The sequence below is a fragment of the Enhydra lutris genome, unplaced genomic scaffold, assembly GCF_002288905.1.
Source record: "Enhydra lutris kenyoni isolate GAN:26980312 unplaced genomic scaffold, ASM228890v2 scaffoldscaffold10, whole genome shotgun sequence".
NCBI lineage: Eukaryota > Metazoa > Chordata > Mammalia > Carnivora > Mustelidae > Enhydra > Enhydra lutris.
The window spans coordinates 41,959,641-41,981,054 of record NW_019154094.1 but is presented as its reverse complement, the minus strand read 5'-3'; the positions used below and the strand labels follow the sequence as shown (position 1 = coordinate 41,981,054).

The following is a 21,414-nucleotide window of genomic DNA, read 5'->3' as shown; positions in this document are numbered from 1 at the left end:
CTGTAAGTTTTCTCAAAAGCAAAATTATTCATTTTCTACATTAATTTCTATTTATATGGCAGTGAACTGTAGGACTATATTTCTAGAGAGCTAACCTCCAAACAAACAGTTGACCCTTGAACAACACAGGTTTGAACTGCATGAGTCCACACGTACATGGAACTTTTTCCAATAAGGTATAGTACTATAAATGTATTCTCCTTAAGGTTTTCTTAATAATATTTTCTTTTCTCTAGCTTACTTTATTTTAAGAATACACTCTATAATACATATAACCTAGTTGTTTGTGTTAATCGACTATGTGTTAATGCTATGTGTTAATCGACTGTTGATGTTATCAGTAAGGCTTCTGGCCAAAAATAGGCTATAAGTAGTTAAGTTTTGAGGAATCAAAAATTGTACATGGATTTGACTATGTGGGGGTCAGCACTCCTATCGCCCACATTGTTCAAAGGTCATCTGTATGTTTTAAAGCCAAAACTTGGATTTCTCACAGACAACTCAAGTTTGGCAAACCCCAAACTAAACATTTCTTTTCCCAAAATTCTGCCCATTTCCCAGTATGTCCTAGTTAACTTAATAGTACCAACCATATCCGAGGTCAAAACCTCAAAGTCATCTTCAGTTTTTCTATTTTTCACATTCAGTAAATCAGTAATTGCTAGAAGCTAAACCTTAAATGGGCCTCTGGAATGAGATGAAGGTGACAGCTACAGAGCACTGACCAGGACGAGGCACTGCAGCAGGGCATGCACCTGAATTTACTCCTCTTGAAAGCCCTAATAAGTGACAGTTCCAGTTTTACAGAGGAAGAGACTGAGGTTCAGAGAGGTAAGAAGTCCACAGAAGGACATACAGGTAGGAAAGTGCGGTGAAGTGGGAAGGGCGAGGATCCAAATTCCATATGCCCATACTCTTCATGCAATTTTGTGCTTCCTATCCAAGTCAGCTTCTCTTTCTCTCCTCCATCCCCCTGCAAAGGTCAGGCCCACCATCTCATACCTCAGCTCCTGACTTAACATGCTCACAGGTCACTGCCTTTGTCTTCTTCAATGCTTTCCACTATTCTGTCTTCAAACAAGACATCTATATTGCTACTGGAACTGATTTGCACAGGGCGCTCCCTTGTTTAAACAAACAAAACCTTACCAGCCGTACCCCCGGAAAGAGTAAGGTGCCAACACTGTCTCAGCTTGCTTGTTTCCCAGCCTTACACCTTTCCCTAGGAAACCTCTCCTCATGTCTACCATGAAAACTCCTTCTCATCTATTAAGATTTTTTATGAAGCTCTAATTAACGCCCACAGTCAGTGGGCATCAATGGGTCCCTTCTCTGTGATGACAGATGAAAACATCCATTAGAGCGTTTGCCATCATGAATCATACTTGCTTTTTTGATTATATGCTTTTCAAAACTTTTTAAATAATAGCAGTAGTAGTAGTAACTATTCTAATTGAATTTTTTTTAAAGATTTTATTTATTTATTTGACAGACAGAGACCACAAGTAGACAGAGAGGCAGGCAGAGGGAGAGAGGAGAAAGCAGGCTCCCTGCAGAGCAGAGAGCCTGATACGGGGCTCCATCCCAGGACACCGGGATCACAACCTGAGTTGAAGGCAGAGGCTTTAACCCACTAAGCCACCCAGGCGCCCCACTAATTGAATTTTTATTCTGTGCCAAGCACTAAACATTTTACACATTATCTTAGGACAAGCTCAAAGTGATTGCATTATGCCTAATTTATAGAAGAGAAATGGAGGCACTGAGGTATCAAGTAACTTGCCCAAAGTAACTCAGTTAGGAAGGAAAAGAGCTGAGATTATAATCCACGTTGACTGGCTTCAAAGCCCCAACTCTCTCATCACTATATCTGTACTGCCTCGAAGGGAGACACCCCTTTTCAGAGCCTTTATATTGCCTATCAGCCGCACATATGCGAAAAAACCATTTTGAAAAACATTTTCATACTAACTTACTCTCCAACAGAGTCAAAAGAAAAAAGTCATAGCCAGAGTAATCATCCACTATGGAAGGAAATCAACACAGCAGCAGACAGTGGTACAAATGGATCTCTGAAAGCCTCTGTGTGACGGGTCATCAGGCTCCTACACGCTTCAGTCATCCACAACTTACTCTTAAAGGTCAGCAGTAATTCATCATCCATTTGGATGACCCGCTGAGGTCATCAAGATGGAATTTTTTCAGTGCCAGAGATGAAAGAGAAGACTCTCTCCTATACCACACTTCAACAGCTGGGAAAAAATGACTCAGGAAGACCACTTAGATGATGACAGATGGGCATACTAACAAAGTGATATGCATAAGAGACACATCCTTTAAACATTTTCTGACTTATTTGAGCCTTTAGAAATTTCAAACAGAAACCAAGAGCCTATTTCACAAGAGAAAATGGTTGGTATTCAGCCACTGAACTACTGCTTGACAGGCTAAGAAAACAGAAAGGTCCTCAGCAGCAGCAACATGTGATGAGGACATTGCTGGAAACATCTGAAGAGCACACTCAAGTATAACTGCATCATTTAAGAACCCACACATCTGTGTCACATTGCCATCTCCTTAAGCTGGAAGGGAAGATCTAAGGAAGTAATGATCAGAATGGAATTCTGGAAGGAGTAGTGAGTTATAGATGCAAAGTTATTTATGTGTCACTAACCTAGATCCAAACAACACCTGCTTCCTAAAAAAAAAAAAAAAAAAAGACGTGCCTGTACAACCCTAGACAGCACAAGGTGAGAATTCTGGCCTCTGCTTTGCTTAGAAAGTTAAAGATTATATCTACCATACTTCAACACTACAAACAGACATATTCAAGGAAGGAAACTGACAGGGGCATCAATATAAGTGTGGTTCACTTCATTTCTAACTATTTCTATCACATTCAGGATGCGAAACCTGGGAGTTACACAAAATGGGATTGTGTCACTTCCACTGAGAGAGGCTTTGATGAGGATTCAACACTGTCATGAGCAAGAATCGCAGCAGTAACCAAAATATCCAGTCAAGATTTAACTTAAATAGCAGGTGGGTAGGTAAGCAATACAAACTCTGGGCTGTGTGTACCACCCAAACGTGGTGCAAATTTCAGGCTTTATGAAAATAAAACTAGGGGCACCTGGGTGGCTCAGTGGGTTAAAGCCTCTGCCTTCGGCTCAGGTCATGGTCCCGGAGTCCTGGGATCGAGCCCCGCATCGGGCTCCCTGCTCAGTGGGGAGCCTGCTTCCTCCTCTCTCTCTCTGCCTGCCTCTCTGCCTACTTGTAATCTGTCTGTCAAACAAATTAAAAAAAAAAAATGAAAATAAAACTAAGTCACACTCAGCAACTTATACAAAGTAGGAGCTCAAAAAACACCACTGTTTGAGAACTTGCCAACAGTGTTTTTTACAAATGGTCCTAAACCTTGGGTAGTGCTGTTCTTTAAAGTCAAATCCCCACAGGAAATGGGTAACAGTGGTTGCCTCCCAAGAAAGCAGACATGGAGTCAGGAGACAAGGGTGTAGAGAGACTTATTTTCACTGTATGGCCCTATTCTCTCTGAATTTGTGTTCGAAATTCAATGAATTTTGTGTATGTGGAATAACAATACAGAAATAAATAAAATAATTAAAGAAAAAAGTCCTAACCCAATGGCAAGACGGGGAATGAAAGACACCCAAGACTACCAGCATAGCAGCTTTAATTCCAAGAAACAACACCTGAGAGATCCCTGGTGCAAACCATGTCTTACTCATCTTTCTTCAGCCCTCAGCACACTGCCTAGACTATATTAGGAGCTCAGTAAATGTTGACACACAATAATAATCCTCTTCCCCCAAAAAAGGCCAATAGATGGATACTATAATGAGACAAATTACAGCAGACTTTAAATATTACTAATAGCCTGAACTGTCCAAATAAGAAACAGATTGGCTGGAGAGATAATGAATTTTCCATTAGTGGAAGTGTCCGAGCATATATTAGATGATTATTTGCCAAGTCATATTGTACAAAGGATTACTGTATCAGGCAGTCAGATGAGACCAGGGTTTGGCAGGCTTTTCCTGAAAAGGGCCAGATAGTAAATATTTTAGTCATTGCATGCCAAAACAGTTTCTGTCATAGTTTCTTCTCCTTTTTTACAATGCCTGAAAAATGTAAAAACAATCCTTAGCTCATGGACTGCACACACACAAAAAAGCCTTGGTCAGGATCTGACCTGAAGCCTGCAGTTTGAGGACCCTTGGACTAGACGATCTTCCACACCTGTCATTTGGTGAAGCAGACCGCCAGGCCACAGTTGCTGTTCTACAATAGAAACCCTATAATGTTGCAAATACATCTTTATGAACTGGAAAACCAAGTCTACACAGAACACTCACACATATGTCAGCATCAGTAAGCTACCATGAAGCTCAGTTAATATTTACTGAAGCTTGGAGCATCTGGGCGGCTCAGTCGGTTGGGTGGCTGACTTGATTTCAGCTCAGATCATGACCTCAGGATCCTAGGATCGAGCCCCATGTAGGGATATGCGCTCAGTGGGGAGTCTGCTTGGGGATTCTCTTTCCCTCCCCCTCTGCCCCTCCCCCGCTCTCTCTCAGATAAATAAATAATGCCATTAGTGGAATGTCACATACAAAACTGGCATATTACCACACATCTGATGGTTTCCTACTTTTTCCTGGACCCCTACTACTACCTTCCAACTTTTCTGGAGCCACCTTGGTGGCCCCACCACTCCTCACCTCTGACTTGGTGCTGAAGAAGCATCAAGCTGCTTGGTGCTCCCCTCACATGCCTGCTGTCCTGCCTCCTCAACTCTGAACAAACAGCTAGCTCTGTCTAAGACACCCTTGTCCCTGTGACTGACGCACTTCTCAAAATCCAGCTCAGAGGTTATCTGCTCCAGAAAGTGTTCCCAGAGCTGCCCTTCACTCTCATTACTCTTTGTTTGCTCTTCTCCATTGGCTACAGTTAATCACTTCTGTCTCTGAGCTACCTCCATGTTTAGTATTATTGTCCAGCTCTTCACTGATCTGTCTATCCCCGTCAATCTGATTGTAAACTCTAAAGCTACCGATCCTGGATCATATTTCTCTCAATATACCATAGTCTCTTGCACAGTGGCTCTCAAATGTTACTAAGGTGAGTTCTAGAAACCTTTTATGGGTACCTTCTACAAGAGAAGCAAGAGAGGGTGCCTGAGTGGCTCAGTGGGTTAAAGCCTCTGCCTTCGGCTCAGGTCATGGTCGGGCTCTGCTCAGCAGGGAGCCTGCTTCCTCCTCTCTCTCTGACTGCCTCTCTGCCTACTTGTGATCTCTCTCTCTGTCAAATGAATAAATAAAATCATAAAAAAAAAAAGAGAGAAGCAAGAGAAAGAAATAAGCCAGGCTTTTGCAATTGGGAAGACAAAGCTCATTACCATGAATGTGGTGATTAGAGTAAGAAATCATGAACAACATATGGAAATAGTCCATATACTCAGAAGGTCTCTAAACCTATTGTTTTTTTTTTTAGGACTAAGACCTTAGTAGGCAAGAGATATGCATGTACAAATCAATTGAAATGAAACCTTAATCAAAACATTACAAAATTAGTAAAGAATAGATCTTTCTTCCTGAAAATATCCCCATGGTATAGGAGTTAAAAGCTTACATTCACAGTCACAAAGTAACTTTCCACAAAAAAATGATTAATTTCAAAGGAGAGAAAAAGTGACTTTACAGTAACAAAATCTGGCAGACACCATCTTCATGGAGGAAATGAAGTTAACACCAGCATCAATGGGATGAACAGACATGCAAGCTGTCTGATGGAATGCCACGAAAAGCACAAACATCGACAGCGCTCAGCTAAAAACATGACTTGGGGCTCAGTGAGAGTAAATGTCAGATAAACCCTAACTGAAAAATATTCCATAAAAGGACTGAGACTGGCTTACAATCTTCCGAAGTGTCAAGGTCTTAAAAGTCAAGGGAAGACTACAGAATTGTTCCAGAGTGAAAGAGAAAGACATGATGACTGAGGGCAACATGTGATCTTGGGTTGACACTCTGCTTCTATAAAGGTTGATACTGAGACAAAATCTGGATGTAGTCTCCGGGAGAAGCGTATATGAAAGGTCTTTGTCTTATTCTTGTAAGGTTTTTTGAAGTTTGAAACTGTTCCAAAATAAATTATGAAGACAATTTTAACGCCTGCACACACCTAGCCTGTTATATTCAATAGGCAAAACCAATTAACATGATAGAAGTTAGAAGAGTAATTATAGGCTAGGGTGGGGCTAATGACTGGGAAGGGGAAATAAGAAGCCTTCTGGGGAGCTGGACATACTCTATATACCTTGAGCTGGGAGCTGGTTATAGGGCACATATATATGTAAAAACCCATGAGCTACAGATCTATGGTTAGTGCATTTTACTATATGTATACTATACTTAGAGAAAAAAAGTAAAACAGAAACCCCAGTATTCAAGCTACCATGACCCTACAAGGAACCTTCCTGTATTCACTTAATAGTTAACAGATGACCTATTTAAATCTAGCTTTGGTGAAAAGAAATTCAATGCTCTAAATAAGTCTAAACGAAGTATCATTTCCATAAATTTCCCTGGCATCTGTTATTAAAGAAGCTAAAGAAGGAAATATTTTGGCTTTGCTGCTTAGATAATTAATTGGAGGAAGGCTCCCTGTTGAGTCTGTCCAACTGGTCTCCCTCTGGTGGGGGGCCAACAGGATTGGACACAGCAAATATTAAGCCAGTATAGGATTTTTGTAAAAATGAAGAAGTAAAATTGGTAGAAGATAAACAACAATCATGGTGATAAAACAAACAAACTTGTCTTCAGGGAAACTAGACTCTTGGAGGGACAGCAGAAAAAGAGACCAGCCTCACTGTACTAAAAATATGCCTTGCTATCACTTTCCACTATGTATCATTGGGTTTTTATTTGTCTGCTTTGGGAGGACAGGGGTACTTTTAATGGTTCAGAGAAGGGAGGCTAAAGTGATAGCAACTGGAGGTCTGGTCTTCAGATAGACCCAAGTGTGAGTTCCAGTTCCAACTCTCACTAGCTGAGAAACCACGGGCAAGGAACTTCATCCCCTGTGCCTTGATTTCTCTGCAAAATCAGGATAATTGTACCCAAGCCCTGAGGTTGTTGGGACAGCTAAATGAGAAAGTGTGTGATGTGCCTGTTCCAGTGCCTGGCACAGTCAGCAGTCAATTAATGGTACGGCTATTAGTTCTTGTCAACACATCCTCCCACATTAGCCAACAGCATCTGACTAATGTGGTTGCCCTTCCCCATACTCACTATGAAAATTTTCTCTGCCTCCAACACGCCTCATTGAAGCCTCCCCTCCCTCAAAGGAGCACTGCAGTCACAACAGAGGTTTAATTAAAATGGAATGGATGGTCTCCTGCTATAGGTCATCAAGGAGAAGTCCAGAGGAATAAGTTCTAAGGGTTAGGAGCACTTTGTGTTCAGTTTCTCTGAGGCCATGTGGGGCCATTCACTTAGCAGAAGTGCCAGAATAACCGCAGTCTGGCCCCAAAGTACCTTCTCTGGGCCAAAATGGAGCACAAAGAGCAGACTTCTGTTCTCATTCTCCCAGCTGCGAGCTCTGGCAGTCATTAAAATAAGCACCAAACCATATGGCCAAGTCCTACTGACAAACAGAGTATATTCTTAGCTGCTGATGGGTTAAAAAAAAAAAAAATGAGGTGGAGACGGTCAGGAGTGGGGAGAGGGCCCCTTTGGCATATGGAGCCAATGCATGTTTTGTCAGCTAATGATGCTCCGCGAGTTCATGAGTTTTGGAAATAATGTGCAAGGCTGCCAAAGAGGGAGGTTTACAAGCCCTCCCTTCCAAAAGGAGGTGGGGCAAAGTTCCAAACTTCGAAGACAGATTAGGCTTAACCAGAAGACGAAAACTCAGGATTCCTACAGGGGAACCAGCTGGGTTCAGAAGCCTCGATTCCTTTTAAAAAAATCACATCAGAGTCAAGATGCCCTTGAGCCAAACCGATGTCTCCACAACACACCAAGTCATCTAAAATGGCTCTTTTTATGATTGTACTGTGAAGTGGTCACAGCTAATCACATAAGCAGAGAAGATAACTGCTATTGCGGATGAGTTGTCTCCCTCACTCCACGTATGCCACCTCTACCCCTACAAATCGACATTATTTGCTTCTTCAAGAAGTCAATCAGAGAACTGACAGTCACTTCCAAAGTCTTCAACTATAACCTTCATTCTCACTGGCTACTTGTGCGAGTTGTTTTTCTTTGGTTTTCCTTCTGCTTTAATAACCTTAAGCTTCATACACACTCTATTCTTGTTCAGCCTGTTTTTGAGAGTGGGTCCACTGGCTACCAGCACTGTAGGGCGTCCAAACCTACAAGGGAGAGGTAGTGACAGCTGTAAAAGCTGAGAAGGCCTGTGAGAGAGGAGAGACAATATAAGGAAAATGGAGACTGGTTGCCTGCTTTTGAGTTCTTTTTGTTACCTGTACCAATCAACAGTGTCACTTTGCTCCATTCTGTATATGAGGGACAGCCACCTGGATTCACCCGAATCACTGTGGAGCCTTGTGTCAACCAACAAGTAAAATCCGTGATGGTTTCCTGAAAGCTGGCTGAGTTATGGAGGCTAGCTTCTGAGTAACAGAGGCTCTGTGGTTTTCAGTTTCAGTGATATTTAAGGAGTCCTGGAAAAGGAAGAGGGGCTGAAAGATTGGGCCAAGCCAATACTTGATACCAGATTTTCAAAATATTGATTTCCAAAGATGAGAATAAGGTTGGATTCTACATCCCACTGAACAGAGATTTTGCTCCCAGGAGGAGTGTCATGTGGGCCACTCTAAAGGCCACGTGGCACTTTTGTACAACTAGGAAACTGCAACCCTTCCTCAAGACGTTTTACTTCCTTCCCTTAGAAAACTGCTGTAATACACTGATAGGTTGGCTCAAGACATTTTACCCTTGATTGCCAGAAAGTTGGTGCTACAAAAATAAATCCATGATGCCTATGACCTATACAAAACACCCCTCAGGTGTGGCCTCTTACTCAGTGTACTACTTGTACAACTGAATGAAGCAGTCCCAAGTAATTATAAGAGGCCACTATGGTGTTAAGAACAAGTCATAACAGATTAACAGCACTTCTTTCTTAATCAAAGAACCATAGACATAGGACTTAGGATATCTGGACTTCAGCAAGGTCTCTGACAAGAATGCTCCAAATATCCTAGTAGACAAGATGAAGATGTCATAACTGGATATACTGACATAATCAGAGGCATCAAAAACTGGTAAAGTAATCTTATTCGAAGAATGTTGGTTAAGGTATTAACTGATGTTAATAAGGAGCTAATAGGTGTTCATTGGCTCATTCTTTGGTCTTGCCCAATTTATTTTTATTTGTCTGTGTGGACAAATATTCAACAGTATTTACTAAGTATTTCATGTGTGCTGAACCCTGTGTTAGGGGTCTGGAACAAGGAAACAGACACAGAAATCACATAAACATATTTTAAATAAGGTATAGTTACCGCATTTTACCAATAACCTGGATAATGATAAAGGTTTGCTTATCAATTCTATACACGACATTAAGCAGGAAGGAATAGGTAATATGATGGATAATAAAAGTTCAGAATAAAAAAGGTTCTGACCAGCTGATATAACAGGCCTATTTTAGTAGGACTAAAAACTTCATAGAGGTAAATATAGGGTCTTAAATCTCAATAAAAAAAAAAAAACTGGACAATGCAGGCTGATACACTGGAGGCAGTATGGTAATGGAAGGGCCTAGCTTCATAAGCCAGAGACACCTGAGTTAAAATCCCACCTCTGCTACATCTAGCCACACAATCTTGGGCAAGTCATTTAATTTCTCTGAGTCTGTTTCCCCACCTATAAGATGGGACATCAACTGTGTATAGTTGTATCACTGTGTGGATTCAACTATAAAATGCATGTATCTGACACAGGAGGTACTCAAAAACATAATGTTTCCAATAAAACGTGTCAGAGACAGAGGGATTTCCACTTAGTTATTCCCTCAATAAACTTCAATATATTATGTACAAGTTCTTGTGCTATATTTCAGCATTTAATGGCAAAAAGCTAAGGTCTTTGCATTTTAGGATCTAAGTTTCGAGGGTTAGACAGACCGGGAATGATAGTATAGCAATCTGTGGATAAAACCAGTGCCGCAGAGTATGGTATAAGTGTTTGTACAGGCTGTTATGGGAGGAGGAAGGAGAGGTATCTAAATTAGACTGAAAAAGCAGGGATTTATATTTTAGCAAAGATCGGTATTTTAGAAAGGGCAGTGCAGCACCACTGAGGGTCAGACATGGCAAGCAGCTCAGAGGTCATGCAGGAATACAGAAAGAAGTGAGAAGAGCCCAGACTAAGGCAGTGGGAGAGAAAATGGAGGAGAAAATGTGTTAAGGGATATCAAGGAAGGAGAATCTGTAGAACTTTGATAAATACCTGGGACGGGATGAGAGGGAAAAGTCCAAGATGACTCCAAGGCTTTGGTTTGAATGACTAAATGGAAGGAGGAGAATGAGTCAGAATGGATGTAGAAAGAACTATAGCTTTGGAGGGAAGCTGATGAGTTTCACTTTGGACTCACTGAGTTTGAGGACTGGTTCTCACGAGAGATCCCAGCTCAGGGCACAGAACAGGGGTCTTTGGCACACTAAGTGGGAATTGAAGTTGGGGGTGAGAAGAGCACAGAGTATAAGGCAGAGCCTTGGAGAAAACTAGCATGGAAGGGACAAAAGGAGGAAAAAAGGATACAATGGATACAGGGGGAAACAGCCAGAGAGACAGCACAAAGCAGGAGTGGTTTTCATAAATGAAGCAATATATCAGCAATATCAGATGTGCTCAGAATTCAAGACAAGGAAGGAAAAAATGTTCAGGAGTTTTGGTAACACGGAGGTGTGAAGACTAGGGAGAGCAATTTTGGAGGAGCTGGGGGTGGAAGCAGGATTTTAGTGAATGACGACTTCAGGAAGTCAAGAAATGTGGCTGGGAAGAGGTGGTGTAATGACAGAAGTTAACAGGAAGGTGTTTTGTGTTTCCCAGAGATTTAAATGAGAAGAGATGGTTAAGCAGGAAAGAAACGGAATAAATGATGGAACCAAGTCCTAAGGAAAAGGAGGAGACGGAATCTCAGCACAAGAAAAAGAATTAGCCTTAAACATATTTCTTTCACAAAATTAGGCAAAGTGATACGGTCAGCTGGAGGTAAGTTTGTAAATGATAGCAGTTGAGGAGCCTTAACTGATGGTTGCAACTTAGTGAAGTCAAAGGCAAGGTTAGGAAGCCGGGAGAGGAATGAAAATCTGAAAGACAAGGAGGAGATGGGCAAGAGAGCTGTCCAAATGCAAATGGGGAGTGCCAAGTAGCACCGGGAGCCCACAGCATGATAATGGACAGGATGTGTCTACAACAAAGACTTGGGGTGGGGTGGGGTGGTGCTCAGGTCACCACAAAAGAAGTACATCCCTGGTCTGTATGGTCAGACTCCCGGAGGAAAAAGATCTTCCTTTACACACCACACTCTCAAAGACAGACTGTCAAACAGGAAAAGTTCAAGGGAGGGTAATCACAACAAAGAAGGTGTGAGAAAACCCCACAGGTGATCATCTGGGGTTGGACTGACAGCGAGTTGTTGGTACTCAGTCTGCCAGGACCATGGGGTTGTATAATGTCTACTGGGTAACAAAGCAGCATCTCATTATTCTCCCTCAAATACACAACCAGGCCTTACACTAGAGATAGGTAGAAGGATCAGGAAATAGAAAAAAGGAGGAGGAAGGCATTTCAGAACTTCACTTCCCATGGGTCAAAGTGGAGAAGAGGCCATTTGGACTTTCAAATAAAATCTCAGAGGAGATCAGGGATAACCAATCAAGGACCGCTAATCAAAGAGCTTTGTTATTACTTACGTCCACACATAGGATCCATCCCCTCCATCCCCCATATTCCGATTCATCTTCCTCCTCTCCCATGTGGTGTTATCCATGGTGGTAACTACCAGTCCAGCAAATCCCTTCCTTTGTCCCTTAAACCCACCCATCTATCTCCCTCCACACAGCCACTGCCTTGGTTCAGGCCTCCCTCCTCTGCCACCTGGACCAAAGCAACAGTGGCCTCACTGGTTTCCCTGCTGGCCCTACCCTGTCCAGTGTAATCACCATGGAACCGTCTGGGTAATTTAAAATAGATGAGAGCATGTCACACCCTTTTTTAAACTTTCACTGCCTCAACTCTCCAACACCATACCTTCAAGAAAGTCCAGACATCTTAGCATGGCAATATTAACAGCTACAGTTTATCATTTACCATCTACCATCATCAAGCAAGTAACATAAAGCATTCAATTCTCACAGCAACCCTGGAAGGTTGGCTTATGTGAGGAAACTGAAGTTTAGAGTGATTGCCTAAGGTCTCAAAACTAGTTCAATGGCAAAGCCAGCATAGGTACACAAGTAACTTATATTCCAAAATCTGTGTTCTTAATTACGTATTATACAATCTCATGTTGCCCACAAAGCCTTTGTGATCTGCCTCCTGCTTACCTTTCCACATTCATATCTTAGCCTGGGTGAACTACCCGCAAGTACGTCTGCTCACACCATTCCCAATGTCTGCAATTCATCCCACCTCCACTCCTCTTCTCCTGACTATTCTTGGTCATCCTTCAGGCCGATGGGCAGTATGTCCTCACAGAAGCCTTCTCTGACGCCTCAGCCTGACTTAACGATCACTCTAAGTCCTCCTCTGGCAAATCTCAATAGCTTCATACCATAGTGCTGTGGTCTATCTCTTCGACTTAAAAAATAACTCCCTGAGGCCAGAGATGTGCATCTTGACTGAGAGCCCTGTACGTAACTCCTTAAAGAATTTCAAAATCATGTCACATGAGGGTTAGGGAGAAGCTGGCCAAGAAAAATGGAAGAGGAAGCAGAGATGTTTTATGCAGCAGAAGCAGCAGGAGCAAAGGGTTACAAGTGAGACACAACCTGTAAACAGTTTAACAAGACCACAGCACAGAATTGAGGGATGGAGAAACAATTAGGCAATATGAACTTTCACAAGACTGGCTTTTTCTTCATTCGCATGTTAGCTCCAAAGTCACCTCCTCAGAGAGTGCATCTCTGACCAGCTAAATTTTACAATAGCTCCCTCCGCTTACCGCCAGTTACTCTCCATCACATTACTGTTTCTTTTTTCTAGTGTCCAACAGGATCTGAAACACCTACCACCCACTAAAAGCACTATATTATTGACAATTGCCACAACTGCCACCACCACGATCAAAAGGTATGCTCCATGAACAGCACCTCTACATCAGCGGTGCTTACAGTGATGCCTTGAACATAACAAAATTCTCAGTTGTTGTGGCATATACTATGGGTAAATAAATTAAATGTGCTCAGCCTGGAGAAGAAATGGTGTGAAGCAGAAGACAAACTAGCAGCTTTCAAAGGTGTGTGGGCAATAAAGTGGAAGGGAGAGCCCAAGGGCCTGAAAGAGGGAAAATGAGCTGAGATTATGGGGTAGCCACTTTCAGCTCAACATATGGCCTAAGTCAAAGCTAGGGAAAGACCAAACAACAATAACCAGAAATAGTGAGTTTTCTGCCACTTAAGAAACTTAACCCGTGGGCAGGGGTGTCACAAAAGAAATCCAAGTATTCAATGGGAAAGGGAACCTGGGACCCAGAGGCCTGAAACTGGCAGTCACAGATATGCCTGGTTCCAGCTGTAGTTAAAAAACATCTTTTTAAAATTGGTTTTGAAAAAACTGTAGTCGTCAGTGTTTAAAAATCAAGAGATTACACGAGTGCAACACACGAGTTTTTTCATTTCTCCAACTTCATACATGTTAGTACTGTGCTCATAAGCTCAATTCAGTAAAAATACGTTTGACTCTTTCTGATATGGAAATACATTTCTTACACCTACATTTACCTTACCTGACTGAATAAGCATTAAACTTTGTAACCCTGGATCAAACTGAAGAGTAGAGAACCTTAGCTCAGAAAGCCCTTACAAAAAACTGACTTCATTTAACGCCCTCGCTTCACAAACGACATCATCCCTCCCATTTTACAGATGAAGGAAGAGAGGCTCAGAGAGAGGTGACATGCCAGAGTCACAGAGCAAATGCAGGCAAAGCCAGGATAAGAACCCTGCCGTCCTATCTCCAGTATTCCAACACCGAAGATTCAGAGGATTCCTGGCCAGACGACAGGAGGGGCTGACATAGGACACTAGGAGCTTTCTAGTCAGAAGACCCCGGACTGAACAATTCCCGGGGATGTGGCTGGAGAAGGAGGGTGAGAGCCGGAGTCAGTGACTCCCCGGAGGAGGGAGGATCCTGAAATCCACCAAGACTTTCGCCCTCACTGCCGAGCTCGCCCCTTCCCACCAGACCTCCAAAACCCAACCCACAGGACCCCCATACTCCCTCACCTGCGCGGCTCACTTACCGCCGATCAACTTCCGGCAACCACAGCGTCGTCCGCAGCGCGCGCCCCGATGACGCAATATGGCCCCGCCCGCCCGCCCTCCTGGGTTAGTGGTGCGCCTGCGCACACGGAGGCGCGGGCCAACCTGGTAAATGAGCCCCTAGCACCGGGCTGAGTGGGAGGAACTTGAGTTGCAGCGAAGGCGGAGCGTCAGGAGGTGGGCGAGGCTCCCTGATGAGAGCTGAGCTAGTTTATTAGCTGTGGGAATGTGTATACGCCAGTCATGCTTTGAAAAAAACTGCTCCACGTTCTCTCTTTCGATTTCAGAGCATGACAGGAATTATGATCATTTCCATTTTCCAGGAGAGGCAGCTTTAAACGTATCCTAGGTGCCATTAAGGAGACAGGTGTGGAGACAGATGAGAATTTTAACAGGTAAAATCTCATGAAGGTCGTCAGTGATTAACCTGTTCTTTCTAAACCAAATATTATTCTCATAGCTCCCTGCTGTCAATGGGATGAAGTTACTCCTTCCAGATTATTTATCACGCATTTCCTATGTGCCAAGCATTTGTCAGATATTGAAGACACAATAGTGAGTATAAACTGCATGTGACGTATAAGGCCATTCAGTTCATAAGGAATGAAAGTGACTCAGATGTAGATCAATAGATTCATAATGATTAGAGTAATTACTATTATCTACTCTGTTTTCAGGGTTTCATATTTTCTAATCACCACAAAGACCCTGAAACATAGATGTCATATTATCCCCATTTTACACATAAAGGAAGAGAGACCAGGAAAAGTTAAGTGATTTGCTGAAGGTTTCAGAGGTTTAGAGTTAGCATTCTTTTTTTTTTAAGATTTTATTTATTTATTTGACAGAGATCACAAGTAGGCAGAAAGGCAGGCCGAGAGAGAGGAGGAAGCAGGCTCCCTGCCAAGAAGAGAGCCTGATGCGGGACTTGATCCTGGGATCCTGAGATCATGACCTGAGCCAAAGGCAGAAACTTAACCCACTGAGCCACCCAAGCGCCCTGGGGACAGCATTCTAATGGAAGCATGTTTGACCTTGCCAAATAAGAAAACAAATCCAGACTTAGTGAGGAGATACTTTATTTGAAAGGAATATTGCAAGGGGGGAGGAAAAGGGAAGAGAAGGAACTATTGTAATAGGGAGACCACTCTGACTAAAAGATCTGCAAGTGGCTAAGGGTTAGGCAAAAAAAGTTTTTTCTTGGGCTCCTGGGTGGCTCAGTTGGTTAAGCGACTGCCTTCAGCTCAGGTCATGATCCCAGAGTCCTAGGATCAAGCCCTGCATTGGGCTCTCTGCTCAATGGGGAGCCCTGCTTCTCCTTCTCCCTCTCCCTCTGCTGCTCTGCCTGCTTGTGCTCTCTTGCTCTGTCAAATAAATAAACTCTTTTTTAGAAAAAGAGATAATTTTTCCTTAAGAGGGAAGAGTGAAGAAGGCTAGAAAGAACTGAGTGTGGGAAAATGGGAGGAAAAGGTGGCTTGATCAGATAGTAGTAGGTCAGAGACTGTTTTACTGTGAGGTCAGTCTGTTCTCTGCAGGGGTTGTATGGTGGCTCAGGTTGAGGGCGCCGGGGTGGCTCAGTGGGTTAAAGCCTCTGCCTTCGGCTCAGGTCATGATCTTAGGGTCCTGGCATCGGGCCCCATATCGGGCTCTCTGCTCAGCGGGGAGCGTCCTTCCTCCTCTCTGCCTGCCTATCTGCCTACTTGTGATCTCTGTCTGTAAATACATAAATAAAACCTTTAAAAAAAAATAAGGGGCTTGGAGGGTATGGGAGAAGCTTAACTAAAGTTGGTTAACAAAGCATTTTGTTTTGATTCATCAGTGGATACAAATAGTTCAGCTAAACATTTAGAAGGCAAAGAAGAGCAGTTCAGAAGGACTGTCTTGCCTTGTCACAGGTAAACAAGGACGATATCCATGAGTCTTAACCTAAGTCATAGAGGATTGGATATTTCTTTGCAGTAAACCCTTTCCGGAGGACAGAAAAGTGGAGGAAGGGTGTTGAAAAACCAATACTTTTTTCAAGAGCTCAGAGATCAGGTAAAGTTCCGTATTGTAAACTCTTTCTTTATAGCAGGTTCCTCTTCTGCCAATGCCCCCTCAGACTGCATGCTTGGGTCACACCAAACTAATTCTGATGTTTTAAGCACACTCTGTTCTTTTATACAAATCTCCATCCCTGCAATACCCTCACACTTCCTCTGCTTGTGTAATCCTCTCTATCTTCAAAACCAAGTTGATGCACCAAAAATAGTACCTAGGAATAAATATAACCAAGGAGGTGAAAGACCTATATTTTGAAAAATATAAGACAATGATGAAAGAAATTGAAGATGACACAAATGGAAAGATGTTTCATGGTCATGGGTTGGAAGAATTAATACCGTTAAAATGTCCATACTTCCCAGAGCAATCTACAGATTCAGTGCAACTTTAGTCAAAACACCAACAGCATTTTTCATAGAATGAGAATTAATACTCCCAAAATTTGTATGGAATTATGAAAAACCCCAAATATCCACAGTGATCTTGGGAAAGAAGAGCAAAGCTGGAGGTATCATAATCTCAGACTTCAAGATATACTCCAATGCTGTAGTAATAAAAACAGTATGGGACTGGCACATACACAAAAAATACATAGATCAATGGAACAGGATAGAAAGCCCAGAAATAAACTCATTCTTACATGGTCAATTAATCTATGACAAAGGAGGCAAGAATATACAATGGGAATAATACAGTCTCTTCAATAAATGCTGCTGGGAAAACTGGACAGACACATGCAAAAGAATGAAATTGGAGCGCTTTCTTACACCAAATACAAAATGGATTAAAAACCTAAATGTGAGACCTGAAACCATAAAACTCCTAAAAGAAAACATAAGCAGTAATCTCTTGGATATTGGCCTTAGCAAAATATGGAAATGTCTCCTCAGGCAAGGGGGGAAAAGGCAAAAATAAACTATTAGGACTACACCAAAATAAAAACTTTTTTCCCAGCAAAATAAACCACCAGCAAAACAAAAAGGCAATATAGTAAATGGGAGAAGATATTTGCAAATCATGTATCTGAGACAGGGTTAATATTCAAAACATAAAAAGAACTTACACAACTCAATGCACACACACACATACACACACAGAATCCAATTAAAAATGGGCAAGGACCGGGGCGCCTGGGTGGCTCAGTGGGTTAAAGCCTCTGCCTTCGGCTCAGGTCATGATCCCAGGGTCCTGGGATCGAGCCCCGCATCAGGCTCTCTGCTCAGCAGGGACCCTGCTTCCTCCTCTCTCTCTGCCTGCCTCTCTGCCTACTTTGTGATCTCTGTCTGTCAAATAAATAAATAAAATCTTAAAAAAAAAATGGGTGAGGACCTGAATAGACCTTACTCCAAAGACATGTAGAAGGCCAACAGATGCATGAAAAGATGTTCAACATCAACTAATCATGAGGGAAATGCAAATCAAAACCATAGTGAGATTTCCTCTCATATTAATCAAAACACCTAGTATCAAAAAAAAAAAAACAAGAAATAACAAGGGTTGGTGAAGATGTTGAAAAAAGGGAACATTTGTGCACTGTTGGTGGGAATATAAATTGGTGCAACTACTGTGGAAAACAGTAGGGCAGTTCCTCAAAAAATTAAAAATAGAAATACCATGTGATCCAGTAATTTAACTATTGGGTATTTATCCAAAGAAAACAAAAACACTAATCTGAAAAGATACATGTACCCCTATATTTATTACATCATTATTTACATTTATTATTTGTAAATATTTACAACATTATTTACAACAGCCAACATATGAAAGCAGCCCAAGTACCCACTGATAGATGAAAGGATAAAGAAGATACAGTGGATTATTTCTAAGCTGTAAAAAAATGAATGAAATCTTGCTATTTGCAACAACATGGAAAGACCTAGGAAAGATCTATTATGCTAAATAAAATAAGTCAGACAGAGAATGACAAATACTATATCATTTCACTTATATATGGATTCTAAAAAAACTAATCAAGTCAACAAACAAAACAGAAACAGATTCATAAATATAGAGACAAACTGGTGGTTGCCAGCAGGGAGGGGGTGGCAGGGTGAAATGGACTAAGAGGTACAAAATTCCAGTTGTAAAATAAGTCTTGGAGATGAAAAGTACAGCACAGGGAATATAGTCAATAATATAATCATGTTGTATGGTGACTTACTGTGGTGAACATTGAATAATGCATAGAACTGTCAAATCAATATATGGTACATCCAAAAGCATGTCAACTATACTTCAATCATAATAATGATGATGATGATGATAAACCCACTATATATATATATATATATATATATATACTGTCAAATCAATATATGGTACACCCAAAAGCATGTCAACTATACTTCAATCATAATAATGATGATGATGATGATAAACCCACTATATATATATATATATATTATGTTTTATATATATATATATATATATATATATAAAATGTAATTACATTTATGCAAAGTTCTAGAATCAGCAAAACTAATCTGTAGTGATTAGAAGTTAGATCAATGGTTGCCTGGGACATAGAGGGGGCATGAGGAACTTTCTGAGTTGATGGAAATGTTCTATATCTTGATTGAGATGGAGATGACATGGGTGTATACATATGTCAAAACTCATTGATCTCTACATTTTAAGTGGGTTCATTTTACTGTATATATTGAATGTAACAAAACTGGTTTTTAAAATACCCAGTAGAATGATACCCACCTACCTCTAGGCTTCCCTCTATTAGGCATATATGAGCCTGCATTTAAGTTAGTTCTTTACAAGCTTGTTTTCTCTGCTGGACTTACAGATCCTTATAATTAACACCTTTTGGGAGTTTCTGCCCAGCTCACAATGTCTCTGCTTCTCTGGGAACTGTTGGTCTTCCAGCCATGTTTGTACCACATCCGCCATCTGGCCCCCACCTTCCTTCAGAGTTTATTGCAGCAGAGGTAGACACAGGATGATTCTTTCCTCTAAGCTTTGGACTTTTGAGTTGATGCTCATGCCTTGGAGCACAAAGATGATAGAGCATCACGAAAGATTCAAGATCAGGACTCTTAAAAAGGCAGAGAATATTCTCAGACACAGCAAGGCAATGAAGCCCATGACACTTAACCAAGACCACAGAGATTCAGATCAACCCACCTTCATCATTTGACTTGCAGCTCAGTTGAGGAGAGCACATGCTCCCCACAATGGGAACCACATGTTGCACAGCCTTGGCTTTGAAAACCCAAGAGACTGTGTGAAGACATGTTGGCAAATTAGATCTTAACAGCATTATTTCTTCCCAGGACTTAGAATGCACCCAGCCAGAAGAGCCGCAGCATCCTTTTCACCCTGTGTTAGGACTGAAATCTACCTCTGGAATGCCCTTTTTCAAAAGAGACACCAGCAATTTTCTACAAGCCAAGTAGCCAAATGGCCAATTCATCAAATGGCCAATCTGCGGACTAATGGATTTCCTGAATGAACACTTTATTAACATTACCAACTTCTAAGATCTATAGCAATCTCTGTTAGATGGAATAGTTTCACAAGCTTTTAAAGATTTATGTGATGCGGTAATTGATTTTCATGTGGTCTTCAGAGAATCATTTGAAGGAATTTCTATTTATCAAAAGCTAAGGATGGTTTATTCTTCTTTTGAATATATTTAACTTCTGAATACATTAATCCAGAATATGTTCTTGAATGTAGATTTTTCTTGAGTGTAGTAATATTATGCCACTTGGTTTATGCTCTTTCTGTCCCCCACTTTCTACTTCTCCTTTTCTGTCTGCTTTCCCTTTCCCCAGTTTCTCTCTGTGCCTCAGTTTGCCTAGTTGTAAAAACACAGAACTCTCCCTCATGAGATTGGTTTTAAGTTAAAGTGGACAATAGTGGTAAAGCATGGGGCCTGGCACACAGTATCTTCAGCATGTTTTAAAACTATATATGAGTCCCCACTGTGTACAAGACACTCAGCAGGCACCATAAACACTGTATTCAGTAATGCATGGGCCTCATTTTTAAATGCTCTGACAATTTATATTGACCATTTCTTGTTCTTGTCAGACTCAAATCCAGGTCTCTTCAACCCAAAGCCAGAGCTCATAAACATTTGTCTTCTTCACTAGTTGCCTCAACCATTTATCAACATAAATAATGGGCATTATGGGAAATGTTTTTTGACTTGGGAACAGACCAGCTGCAGCTTTTAAACCCAGCATAAAAGTCTCTTTCACTCCCCCAGTTTTGAGCAAGAGGAGTTTTGGGAGATGCCAAGCTGAGAGTGAAGCTTGTTATAAAAAGTAAGTTCTTTTCTAAAGACATTTACAAATGTGACCAGAAACCAAAGAGAAACCCTATATAATATCTGACAGTACATTTCAATATATCTTCTCAGTCAAAGAGACCCAGGAAGGTAGAATTAAATAAATCAAACTCAGTATAGTTTCAAATATCATATTTTAGGTAGGTAAAAATCTGTCATTTTAGCAGGTCATGCAAACAGGAACACAAGAAACAAAATACCAGCTTGTACACGCACTCCGTTTTACTACATATATGACAGTTTGGCATTAAGGTTTAAAATATAAATCACAATCAGATTGCGATATAAACCCCAAGGAAAACTGGATGTTCCCATGCCTTTGCTAGTTTTTACCGAAGAAGTGTGACTATAAAAGAACATGACAACTTTTCTTCAACAAACACAGCAGAACTCACAGATAAAAATGCACACTATGCCTTCAAGTACCACTTTCTGTGGCCTCAGGCATATTCTACGTCAGCTGTTCCTTCTCTCAACACATCTTTTTGAGAACTGCCACCACTTTCAGGAATTGTGTGTGTGT

The 21,414-nt window shown here is 41.4% G+C and overlaps 1 protein-coding gene across 1 annotated transcript in view; it reads right to left on the bottom strand.

Annotated features, from left to right (window-relative positions):
- Positions 1-14,565, bottom strand: part of LOC111144308 (ubiquitin-like modifier-activating enzyme ATG7) — a 51,205-nt gene extending 36,640 nt beyond the window's left edge. The window contains exon 1 of the mRNA XM_022498549.1: positions 14,521-14,565. The gene's annotated coding sequence lies outside the window, so the exon portion shown is untranslated. The remainder of the gene's footprint in view (positions 1-14,520) is intronic.
- Positions 14,566-21,414: the final 6,849 nt, after the last annotated feature.